Below are 13,205 nucleotides of genomic sequence, written 5' to 3'. Positions count from 1 at the left end.
ACTCCAACTCAAAAAAAAAAAAAAAAAAAAAGCTGGAAGCATCAATATGGCAAATGCCCAACCCCAGCAGCTTCTGAAACTAGTTTGTGCTTGTGAAAGGGGACTGGCAGTGACAGTGAGAGGTCTTTGCCTTCCCTTGCAAATGCCTTTTCTACGCCTCCTGCCTTGCAGATAATCCACCAGTGCCAGGACTAGACTTTCAAGAAGCTAATGAAGCTTTTTTCTCAAAGCAAAATCTCAGGCAATAAACTTGCCTTCCAAATGTCACAACTTTTTACCTTAAGGAATCTTGCATTTAAAACAAAGATACAAATAGCTTCTCAACTCACCACCAACAAAAGAAAATACAGGTGATGTAGAAAAGCTCTTCCCATTTGTATAGCTAATCCTGAATTATATGCTATATCCTTTAAATAAATAAATAAATAGAAAAGCTCTTCAAGCTAGCGTGTATTCTCCAAGCTGCCATGTATTCAGCTAATGAGACAACGTGCTGTGAAGGCGCTCAGAGCTAACGACACAGACAAGAACAGAAGAGTGGCAGGTCCCTGTCTTTATAGGGCCTACTTTTTAGCGATAGATAATGTTAGTGATGCAGAAGTAGTGTTTCCAATGTTGCTGATAAGTCAACAAAAATGGATATCACCTCAAATCTTTTTGGAAGCAAGCCTGATATAAACCGATGAAAATCAAACTCAAACTCACAGTTTATGGTATCCTGATGGGGAAGAACATGAATCTATGGAGAGTGAGAAAGTAATTCCAAGGAAGGCACTTTGGCCTCTGATGAACCAATCTATTCCAGAGAGAGTGAATTGCTTCATGGCCCAGGAGGTCACACACAGCTGCACACTCTTCATTTCACGTTTATGAGGAAAAGCAAATAGACATTGTAGATGCTTTGCAAGAAAACCAAATGCAGAGTTTCCCTCAAGTTATTACTCCCTTCCCCACAAAGTTCCATCTCACCTATGTCTGCTGTAACCATTTCATCTTTACGGAAGTTAAATAATATTTTAAATAAGAGCTACAAGCCACTGACAGAATGATGAATTATATACGGAAGTGTAATTGTATCACATTAGTAGAAAGTCTTCTAGCTTAGAAGGCTATTTTATAAACTGCCTCTATTCAGACCTTAATTTTGAAGGTGCCCTGTTCTCCCATCACCCTCACTTCATGGACTGGGTTCAGATGCCCGCTGTCCACCCCCACCTAGGTGACCTTGCTGGCCTCATCTCTACACAGAGATAGTATGGGTCTCATGGTGACACAACATCAACTACAGGAGATAAATATGTAAAATGCTTACAACGTTGTTTGTACATAGTAAGGACTCAATAAATAAGTAAATAAAATGTTTGAGTTGCAGCAAAGAATTCCATTAAGATATTCATAAGAGGTCATTAAAGTCAAAGCTGAGTAAGATTTTAGGACAGTACCTACCTTCTTAGGAATATCCTGGACAAACTATATTCGAGAATAGGGAGAGAACCCAGCAAACAAGATCACTGAGCTGACGATGATTATCTTCAAGGAATCTTAGCAAACAAGAGAAGACTCTGGGCGGAGAGGAGAAGGAAAGTCTCTATTTTCAAAATGATAGTGAAACCAAGTTCTGCAAACAACTAGACCTCCACAAGATTCTAGCACAGACTATTCAAATATGTGGGCACTTGAAGAAGGCCACAGGGAATCACGGCTGCCTCATGAGGACTGGGTTAGTCCAAACAACATCATTTCCTTCTTTCGCAGAAGACTGGTTAGTAGGTCTAGAAACTATCACAGACATGGTAGAGTGAGAAAAAGACCTGTGACAAATAGTGTATACTATCCTTTGGACAAGAAGGAGACATTCGAATTCGGTGGTAATATAGGCTCATTTCCTGTTAAATGGTTACCAAATGCTACTTTTTAAAGCATATTTATTAATTCAGAAGGAAGTATCCAGTGATCAGCTACAAGGCTCAATGTAAAACCTGGTAAATCCCACTCGGGCAACCCTGACTTACTTGGATTAAGACACCAAGCAACCTCTAGAGAATGTCAGCTCCCTAGGAGTAGGGACTGTCTGCTGCTTCCCTGTTCCACCTCTGGCCCTTCGGACAGGGCCGGACATGTCTATGGAAGTTTGCTAAATATTTGTTGAATGAATGAAAAACTTGTGAATAACATGAAATTGAGGATCAGTACATACACTGAATGACAGAATTAGAATTCAAAAGGTGTTCATAGAACAGAATGATGGGCCAAATTAAACCAGATAACTGGGCCCGAAGGGCAAAGTCTTGTCTTTGGAGTCAGGCAGTCTCTGGTCTGGAGCTGGGGTCTGCCACGTGGCAAGGAAGTGTGGTGGGGGACAGAGAACTGAGGTGAAGCCTCAATGGGGAGAAACAGGTTAAAGTCTTCCACAAAAGTCCAAAATTGATCAGTACTTAGAGAAAACATAGCTTTTAGCTAGAGTAGCATACAACTGGAGAAAAGATTAATTCCTACTGTAAAAATATGGATTAGAATCATCAAATTTGAGGGGTTTGTTGCTGTTGTTTTTAGAGTCGGGGTCTTGCTCTGTCTCCCAGGAGCTGGAGTGCAGCCACGTGATTATAGCTCACTAAAGCCTCAAAATCCTGGGTTCAATTGATCCTCCTGCCTCAGCCTCTCAAGTAGCCAGGACTACAGGCATGAACCACTGCAACTGGCTCAAATCTGAGGTTCTATCTGAACCTTGAAGAGTAAAAAAGGGAACTGTCAATTATGTCAGAACCACAAGTAGAAGTGGGGTGCCCCTGGGCAAACTGGGACATATGATCATACTATTTACACAAGTGTCAAAAACTCCAGACACTTGAGTTGTTGACAGTTCAATGAATCAACAATTTGCAGATGTTGCTTAAATACATATGAGCTCACAGTGACAAAGTAACTGAACAGTCAGAGCTGTTCAGAGTTGTAATGGGCTACCTCAGGATGTGGATACTTCCGATCACTATGGCAATGCAAGTATTCACCATGGGCTATGACTGGAGGAGAAAGGATTCAAGTATTAAATATCAGAAATAGAAGAACATTAAGGTCCTTTCCAAACCTGAGGTTTCATTATTCTAAATCATATTTTTGTGATATAAATAATAATTTCTCTTCAACAATGTCCACTTTCCAAAATACCTAGATATGTTCCAATCTACCAGGATAGAAGGAAAGGAAGGAGAGCGGGAGGGAGGGAGAGAAAAAATGAAAACAAAGGGACAAAGAGAATCATATAGAATTAAAGTGTTTCCTAAGTAAATTAAAAGGTTTTGCCTTCAAAATAAAGTCTAAAAACACTACTTTTCTCATTCCAACCAAAATGTAAATTGGGTTCATCCAGAGTGCAAGATTCCTGAGTGCCCTGCAGGAGTAAAAGAAGCAAAAAAGGCATCTGAAAATCACTCTGGGCTCTATAATTAGCTCTGATGGTTTCCTCTCGGATCATTCTGGATGGTCAGGTCAGAACAGAAGAGCCGAGATTGGTTCAGAACTTGATGTGTAAAATACCTTTCAGTAAGGGTTGGTCAATTCTTTTTGACAGGTATACACATTGCAACAATCTTCAAAGGCAATTTCGGGGAGAGCCTCCTAATTCCTTTTGAAGATACTGCCAAGAAAGGAAAGAGAGAAAGTAAGAAGAGAAGTCTATAATAAGGACAAAATGATTGAAAGGAGAGCATTAAAGAGAACCCCAAAGGATGCAACTGACAGATCAAAGACTAAAGACACGATTAGACTACTGCCCACCAACAGCCATGCAACCCACCATTTCTGTGGGTTCAGTACCAGTACAAAGAGCTCTCTTGCCCAGGTATCTCAGAGCCATGTTCATAACCGAACGCTAACACCATTGGCACAAGACCAGGGGCTGCTCTCTGAGGGCAACTTTCAGTAGTGATCTCAACAGGGCTTTCTAAAAGAGACAGGAAAGTCCAAACTGAGGGAAATGATCCATCAAGACCGCCAAGAGCTCTGTGGATGCTTTCCACCAACTCAGCTTCCTTACAAGGTCTTGGAGTGAAAGGGTTGCATGAGTATAACAGTCACAATCCAGCTGCCGCTGGTTTTATTTGGTACACAGGAAAATGGCTACTTGTGCATTAATAAAAAGAAATCAAAAGAGTATCCCCAATAGTAAACTCCCTCCCTCTGATAAAATGAGTGATTCAGCTTTTATTCTCAATTAATATTGTTTCTTCTTCTTTTTTGAGGGTGGGGTGGGGGGATCGAGATCTTATCCTGTCACCCAGGCTGAAGTGCAGTCACATGGTCATGGCTACTGCAGCCTCAAACTCCTGGGCTCAAGCAATCGTCCCTACTCAGCCTCCCAAGTAGCTGGGACTACAAGTGCATGCCACCATGCCCAGCTAATTTTTTTTTTTTTTTTTTTGTAGAGACGTTGTCTCGCTATGTTGCCCAGGTTGGTCTCAAACTCCTGGGCTCAGGCAATCCTCCTACCTCAGCCTCCCAAAGTTCTGGGCTTACTGGCATGAGCTACTATGTCTGGCCTACCCTCAATTAATATTGCAAGTATAAATTTATCAACATATAATAGAAAGTCTTTGGAATTTACATATTCAATAAGTTAACTTTTTTGTTTTAATGAAGTGGAAAGTTAGAAGCTTTTTGCTAAGACTATCTGGGTATCCTAGAAATGTGAATTCTGAATTGGACTCATTCCCATGTGCTACACTGTGCTACAAACTCTCAGATCAGGAATAGAGAATCCTTTGTGGAAAGATGAGTCCAGGAAATAAACTGAATCCAGATTGGGTTTGGCAAGTCAGCGAAGACAAAGACTTGGAAACAGAAGAAAAAGAATAGAGGCTGACATAATTTAGGTATATTGGAATTCAAAGCATGCCGGGACCTTGGCAACACAGTTCAACTCGAGTGAGATGAAGCCACGCCCAGGCCAAGTGCAGTCCAGGATCACACACATGAGCTCCAGGGACCTGACTGGTGGGTGGACACTCCCAAACCCAAAACACCATGTCGAAAGCCACGGCAAGCTCACACTTGGTTTAGGCAGGTATCAGGAAAAGAGGATGATCCCAAAGAGCAGGGCACGGCCACAAAGGTACAAATTATCATACTAGCAAGACTTTTCCTTCCAGCAAAACTGTGATCTAAGCATACAGAAAAACCCAGAATTGTTCAGTAAAACATTAAAAGAGTTTCTACGTGCATAGCTGAGCTCACAGGGAAAGGGATTTCTAGAACCAAAACTAAGAAAAAATATAGACACAGAAATGTTGGACTGGCATTGACATTTAGGCCACCCGGAGGGTATTTGTTGATACTGGAAATCAAGCAGCTTAGATTTTCACAGGCGGTGAAGCAGGTTTGCTCAATGTGAGAAAACAGAACAGACCCCCTTTCTGCCCTACAGTGCTACTCTCAGTATAAAGGAACTGGTTTATCTCGATCTAGATGTTTGGTGAAAGAAAGAAAAAAAGCCTCTCCAAACATGGGGTTCAAATGTATACTACCTATATAGTTCAGGAACCTAAAGCCAAGAAACATATTAAAGTAGTCTTAGACTGAAAACACACACATAATTCATGTAAAATGCAAATTTTCTCTAGAGCAGTGGTTCTCAATCTTGACTGTTGGGGTTTAAAAACACTGATGCCAGCCGGGCTCGGTGGCTCAGCCTGTAATCCTGCACCTTTGGGAGGCTGAGGTGAGTGGATTGCCTGAGCCCACGGGTTCGAGACCCGCCTGGGCAGCGAGACCTCATCTCTACAATAAATCAAAAAATCAGCCGGGCATGGTAGCGCATACCTGTAATTCCGGCTACTCGGAAGGCTGAGGCGGAAGGATCGCCGGAGCCCAGCAGGTCGAGGCTGCGGTGGCCAGGAGCAGCCGCTGCACTCCAGTCTGGACGACAGAGTGAGACTCCAACTCAAAAAAAAAAAAAAAAAAACCACTGATGCCTTAGTCTCATACTCAGAGTATCTGAGTTAACTGGTCTGGGGTTCAACCTGCCATCTTGATATTTTAAAACTCTGTAGGTGACTCCAATGTGTGGCAAAGATTGAGAAACACTGCTCCAGAAAGATATGCCTTCAGTGCCGGCCATACAGGATCCCCACTGAGTATAACTTACTAAATAAAAGTCTACCACACCCAAAGAAACTATACATGTAAACAAGAGTAGACAGGAATGTCAAAAAGCAGTTAGACGTTTGAGAATTTAGATAACAGAATTATTTGTAACAGACTATGTAATAAGACCTTTAATTTAAGGACAAAAAAACCCCAAAACCATGAAAATACAAAATAAAACTTTTAGAAATAATAAATATAATCACTGAATTTAAAAACTCAGTAAGTGAGTTAACAGCAAATTAAAGACCTGCAGAAACAAGCGTAAAACTAGATGGTTGATCTAGAGAACTTACCCAGAATGCAGCACTGAAAAATGAATGATGATGCTTAAAGGCATTACAACAGAGAAATCAGGAGCCACGTGGGATAAATGAGAATGTTCAACAGACTTGGATATCTAATCTATATCCCAAAAGAAGAGAAAAGAGAGAATGGAGGAATGTTTCAAGAGATAATGACTAAATATTTTTTCTAAATTAATGAAAAAAAAAGGAACCATGAAGTTTGGGATTTAAGCAGGATAAATAAAACTAAATCCATGCCTAAACACATCATAGTGAAACTAAAACATCAAAGGCAATGAAAGTTTTTAAAAAGACACGAAGAAAAGATGAATTATCTATAAAGAAACAACAATTAGACTGACAATGAATTTCTCAACAGCAACCACTTGGAAGATTTTCAGAGTTCACCACAGCCCCTACTGAGTCTGTAACCAAAATACTTTCTCTCAGTTTCAACATACACTGCCTAACTGGAGGAACAGATTGAACAGAACTCAGCTTCATTTGGAAGAAATCGGGACAAGAGAAGCTGAAAGCAGTGATAAGCTAAATATCAAATGTCTTGAGACGTGTGGTATCTTTGGAGATTCACTGGGCATGAGCTATCCAAATGAAAAAACGGCGTACTACAGAATCCCATTCATTCTTCAGACCCTTCCTGTCAAATAGCAAACTTAAAAGAAACTAGTTGTGACTGTGTGCATTTGTGGTTCATGCCTGTAATTCCAGTACTTTGGGAGGCTGAAGCAGGAGGATTGCTTAAGCCCAGGAGTTCGAGACCAACCTTGGCAACATAGCAAGATCTTAACTCTACAAAAAATAAAATAAAAAAATAGCAAGGCATAGTGGCACATGCCTCTACTCAGGTGACTGAGGCAGAAGGATCGCCTGAGCCCAGGAGGTCAAGGCAGCAGTGGGCCATGATCGTCCACTGTATTACAACCTGGGTGACAGAGTGAGATCTTGTTTCAAAAAAAAAAAGACTTTAACATGAATGTTCAAAACAACTTTTTTTCATAATAGTCCCACACTGGAAACAATCCAAATGTTCACCAACAGATGAATAAACAAATTATAGTATATACATATAATGGAATATTACTCAGCATTAAGAAGGAACAAACTTGTCCAGCATGTAAGAAGTTTAGAAGTTGCTACTCCATCCTAACAGCAGATAAAAATGGAACAGACTGAAAAATCCACAACCTTTCTTAGATCCACCAGAAAAGTGACGTCTCAGGACAAACCGCTACACCAAATGTTAGAGAGATAGACACGCAGATATAGAGAATCACGACTGACCAAAACATAAACCCACAGCAGAAATCTTCACAGGAACAAGGGCTAGGGTAGGAAAACCTGAACTGTAATTGATGAACTGCTAGAGGCTCAGTGCAGACAATTCTGAGTTTAAAACTCCAAGGAGATCTAGTCATGTGGGGCCTTCACACTCCTATAAGCTTTATATCTAGGAGCTCCACTTCACAGTGAATATCAGTAAAAAATTCACTGCTTCCAGCAGGGGGACAAAAAAATGTTCAAATCATTTTGCAATATGCCAGAGCAGTCTGTTCTTAACAAAGCCTCTCCTCAGAAGAAACTGTTTTAGTGGAGGCTTTTATCAGAGATTTTATCAGAGCATAATCAGCCCAAGAAAAGGGAAATAGCCTACCCAGTTCCTTCTAGTTTTCCATATAGAAAAAGGGAAATACCCAACTCCAACCCCACCAGCCATACCTTCCCATGTAAGGGTGGGAGGACTGAGAAACACTGGTGATGTACACAGTGCAAGGCCATAGGCTCACCAAAAAACTGAGACTTACCATGGGAATACAGAATGCTCCCCTTGCCTCCACACCTTACCACTACAGTACTAAAGGCCTATTCACTGTAGTTCCATTACATCCTGTTCACTCTTTTACAAAAAAATTACAAGGCAAACTAAAAGGCAAAAGACACAGTTTATAGATATGAAGAGATTGAACAAGCATATCTGAACATAGTCAGATATGGCTGAAATGCTAGAATTATCAGACCAAGAATTTAAGACTACTATGATTAACACATTAAGGACTTTAATGGAAAAAAGTAGACAGCATAAAAGAACATATATATCATGTAAGCAGAGACAAGGAAATTTAAAGAAAGAATGAAAAATAAAAGACACTATAAAAGAAATAAAGAATGCCTTTAATGGGACCATTAGTAAACTACACATGGCTGAAGAAAGAATCCCTGAGCTTAAGGATATAAAAATAAAATTTTCCAAAACTGGAAAGAAAAAAAAAAAAACAGTGCAGAACAGAAGATCCAAGAATTGTGGGACAAATGCAAAGGGTATAAATACATGTAATGGAAATACCAGGAGAGAAAAACAAGAAAGGAACAGAAGCAATATTTGAAGAAATAATGACTGATTATTTCCTATTTCTCCAAGTTAATGCCAGACATCAAACCACAGAACTAGGAAGCTCAGAGAACACTAACAGGACAAATGCAAAAGAAAAACAAAACTATGCTTAGGCATATGATATTCAAACTTCAAAAAATTAAAAATAAAGAACAACATGAATGCAGCAGGAAACCATCATTCTAAGTGAATCATCAACAGAAAACCAAATATTGCATGTTCTCACTAATGGGAGCTAAACCCTGAATTCACAAGGAATAAAGATGGGAATAACAGACACCAGGGACTACTAAATGGGAAAGAAGGAGAGTGATAAATTGAAAAAGAACACCCATTGGGTGCCATGTTCACCAACTGGGGGTTGAGCTCAAAAGAAGCCCAAACCTCACTACCATGAAATATACCTGTGTAACAAACCTGCACATATAACCCTTGAATCTAAAGTTATTTATTTTTGAGTCAGTGTCTCACTTTGTCTCTCAGGCTGGATTACAATGGCACAACCACAGCTTACCACAGCCTTAAACTCCTGGGCTCAAGCAATCCTCCAGTCTCAGCCTCTCAAGTAGCTGGGACTACAGACACATGCCACAACAAATAAAAAATAATCTTTTTACTTTTTATTTTGTAGAGATGCTTTGTTACCTAGGCTGGTTTTGAACTCTTGGGTTCAAGCAATCCTCCCACTTCAGCCTTGCAAAGGAGGCATGAGCCACTGCACCCAACCTGAAACTGTAATTAAAAGAAAAATTATAAAAGACTCAGAAGTTCAGTCATCAAAAAGAATGAAATATGTCTTTGGCTGCAACTTGGACGGAACTGGAGAACATCATCCTAAGTGAGCGAATACAGGAATAGAAAACCAAACATGGCATGTTCCCACTTGTAAGTGAGAGCTAAACTAAGGACTGCAAAGGCAGAGAGAATGATATAATGGAAATTGAAGACTCAGAGGGGGGAGAGAGGAAACAAATGGAGGAACAAAAAAATCAGCTATTGGGTACAATGTGCACAGGTGGGAGTAGTGGGCACACACACACACACACACACACAGATTTAGAGGGGAAAAGCACCTTATTAACAGAGAAGCAAAGATAAGAATTACATTTGACTTCTCATGGAAACCATGCAAGCAAGAAAAGAGTGGAAGTAAATATTTAAAGTGTCGAGAAAAAAATACTTCATCAACCTAGAATTCTGTACCCTGTAAAAATAACCTTCAGAAATAATAGAGAAATAAAGACTTTGTCAGACAGCAAAAATTGAGGTAATTTGTTGACAGTAAAAAAACCTGCCCTACAAGTAATGTTAAAGAAGCTCTTCAGAGAGAAGAAGAATGATACAGAACAGAAACTTGAATCTACATAAAGAAAGGAAGAGCATTTGAGAATAAATAATTGACTGTAAAATAAAAAAAATTTCTTATTCTGAATTGATCTAACAGATCGCTCACACATACATGTGCATACTTGTAAGTAAAATGAAGTAATATGGTGTTATTTGAAAGTGAACTTGGAATAGTTATTAATGAATATTAAAAAGAACTACAATGTGCCAAGAAAAAAGAGAAAATGAAATTATATAGGCTGCTAAATTAAAAATATAAAATGTAGACAAAGTGTGGAAGAAAAATATAGGAGCAAAGAACAATAACAACAGATAGAAAATAGTAATGAATAAGTTAGATATTAATCCAATTATATCAATAATCACTTTAAACATCAATTATCTAAATATACTAATTAAAAGCAGAGATTATCAGAATGGATTCAAAAAACCAAAACCCAACTATATGCTGTTTACAAAAAAACCCACTTTAAATATAAAGACATATATAGTTAAAAATAAAAAGATGAAGAAAGATATAGCATGCTAACAATAATCCAAAGAAAGCAAAAGTCTCTATATGAACCACAAACAAAACAGACTTCAGATTGCAGAAAGTTTTCAGGGATGAAGAGGAGCATTACATAACAATAAAGGAGCCAGACACAGTGACTCATGCCTATAATCCCAGCACTTTGAGAGGCTGAGGCAGGAGGACTGCCTGAGCTCAGGGATTCAACACCAGCCTGGGTAACTTGGCAAGACCTTGTCTCTACAGTAAGTGAAAAGAATTTGCCAGATGTGGTGGCATACACCTGTGGTTCCAGTTACTTGGAAGGCTAAGGTGGAAGGATCACCTGAGCCCAGGAGGTTGAGGCTGCAGTGGCCATGATCATGTCACTGCACTCTAGCCTGGGTGACAGAGTGAGACCCCAACTCAAAAAAACAAAAATTTAAAAAAGTAATGGGTCAATACTCCAAGAAGATGCACCAGTCCTTAATCTGTATGTGCCTAACAACAGAATATCAAAGTATGTGAGGCAAAAATGGACAGAATATCAAGGAGAAATAAATGAGTCCATTATTAATAGTTGAAAGCATTACTGCTCTTCAATCAGAAATAAAGACACAGTCTGAAGAAAATAAGTAAGGACATAGCTGAACACAATAACACTATCAATCAACTGCATATAACTGACATCTATAAATTACTTCAGCTACAACAGCAGAAAACACATTCTTCTCAAACTCACATAAAACATTTACCAAGACAGACCATATTCTGTGTCCTAAAACACACAAAAATTTTAAAAGAATAGAAATCATACTATATCTGCATTCAAACCACTTGGAGTTACAACTATATATTAAGAACAGAAAGAACCTGGAAAATTCCAAAATACTTGGAGATTAAGCATTATATTTCTAAATAACACAGGAGTCAAAGAAGAAACTGCAAGAGAAATTTACAAGTATTTTGAACTAAATAAAAATAAAAATACAAGATATCAAAATTTGTGGGATGCAGTCAAACTTAAATGAAAGTTTACAGCATTGAATGTGTATATTAGAAAAGAAGAAAGATCTAAAATTAATCATTAAACTTCCACTCTAGGAAACCAGAAAAAGAGGAGCAAATTAAACTCAAAATAAGATGAAGAAATGAAATAATAAAGATTAGAGCAGAAGTTAATGAGATTGAAAACAGAAATCAATAGAAAAAACCAATTAAACCAAGAGTGGGTTTTATAAAAATATCAATAAAATCAATAATTTTCAATCCAGGATAAATAAGGAAAAAAAAGGACACAAATTACTAATATCAGAAATGAAAGAGGGGGACATCACTACAGATCTCATGGACATTAGAAGGATAATCAAAGGTCAAGCATGATGGCACATGCCTGTAATCCCAGCAGTATAGAAGGCTTAGGCAGGAAGATTGCTTGAGGTTGGGAGTTCGAGACCAACCTGGGTGATATAGCAAGGCTTTGTCTTTAAATTAAAAAAAAAAAAGTGGGGGGAGGGAGATAATCAAGGAGCATTATGAATAACTCTATACCTACTTTTTTGTTTGTTTTTGTTTTTTTTTTTTGAGTCAGAGTTTCATTTTGCTGCCCAGGATGGAGTGAAGTGTAGAGGCATGATCACAATCATCGCAGCCTCAACCTCCTGGATTCAGGCAATCCTTCCACCTCAGGCTTCCTAGTAGCTGGAACTATAAACACACACCACCTTGCCCAACTAATTTTTTTATTTATTGTAGAGACAAGGTCTTGCCAAGTTGCCCAGGCTGATCTCAAACCCCTGGGCTCAGGAAATCCACCTCCCAAAGTGCTGGGATTACAAGTATGAGCCACTGTGCCCAGTTTATGCCCACCAATTTGATAATGCTGATGAAATGTACCAACTCCTTGAAAGACAAAATCTTCCAAAACCTACAAAATATAAATAGACAATCTTAATAGGCTTATATCTATCAAAGAAATTGAATCAACAATCACTTTCCAAAACAAAAAGCACCAGGTCCAGATGGGTTCGCTGGTGAATTCTTTTTTTTTTTAAACAAGAAGCAGGATTTATTGGTAGAGATGAAGAACCAGCAGAGTGAAAACCTTCATGAGTGCAGGGCCTGCCACTTGTCCAGGGGGCCATGATTGTGGATATACTTGACCCCACAGCCATCTATGATGAGCTGCTTCTCAGTCACCATGACTTTAAATTCATCTGAATTAACCTTGGTAAAGCCCCACTTTTTTGCGATATGGATCCTCTGGCAGCCAGGGAACTTGAACTTGGCTCTGCATAGTGCCTCAATCACATGCTCCTTGTTCTGCAGCTTGGTGCGGATTGACATGATGACTTGTCGATGTGCACCCTGGCCATAGTGCCCTGGGGCTTCCCAAAGGCACCACGCATACCTGTCTGGAGCCTGTCAGCTCCAGCACAGGACAACATCTTGTTGATGCAGATGATGTAGAAGGGCTGGAACCTCACTCGGATATGAAGGCCATCTCCGCCACAACTTTTTTTTTTTTTTTTGA

The 13,205-nt window shown here is 39.2% G+C and overlaps 1 protein-coding gene and 1 pseudogene across 2 annotated transcripts in view; both read right to left on the bottom strand.

The window, feature by feature from the left end:
* The window catches only part of RGL1 (ral guanine nucleotide dissociation stimulator like 1), a 263,517-nt gene that overhangs the window by 224,666 nt on the left and 25,646 nt on the right, over window positions 1-13,205 (bottom strand). The window lies entirely within an intron of this gene.
* Window positions 12,779-13,205, bottom strand: part of LOC103276972 — a 984-nt pseudogene continuing 557 nt past the window's right edge.

This window comes from Carlito syrichta, unplaced genomic scaffold, assembly GCF_000164805.1.
Source record: "Carlito syrichta isolate Samal-C Ts95f unplaced genomic scaffold, Tarsius_syrichta-2.0.1 Scaffold316427, whole genome shotgun sequence".
NCBI lineage: Eukaryota > Metazoa > Chordata > Mammalia > Primates > Tarsiidae > Carlito > Carlito syrichta.
The sequence above is the reverse complement of the archived record's forward strand: the minus strand, read 5'-3'. Positions and strand labels throughout refer to the sequence as shown.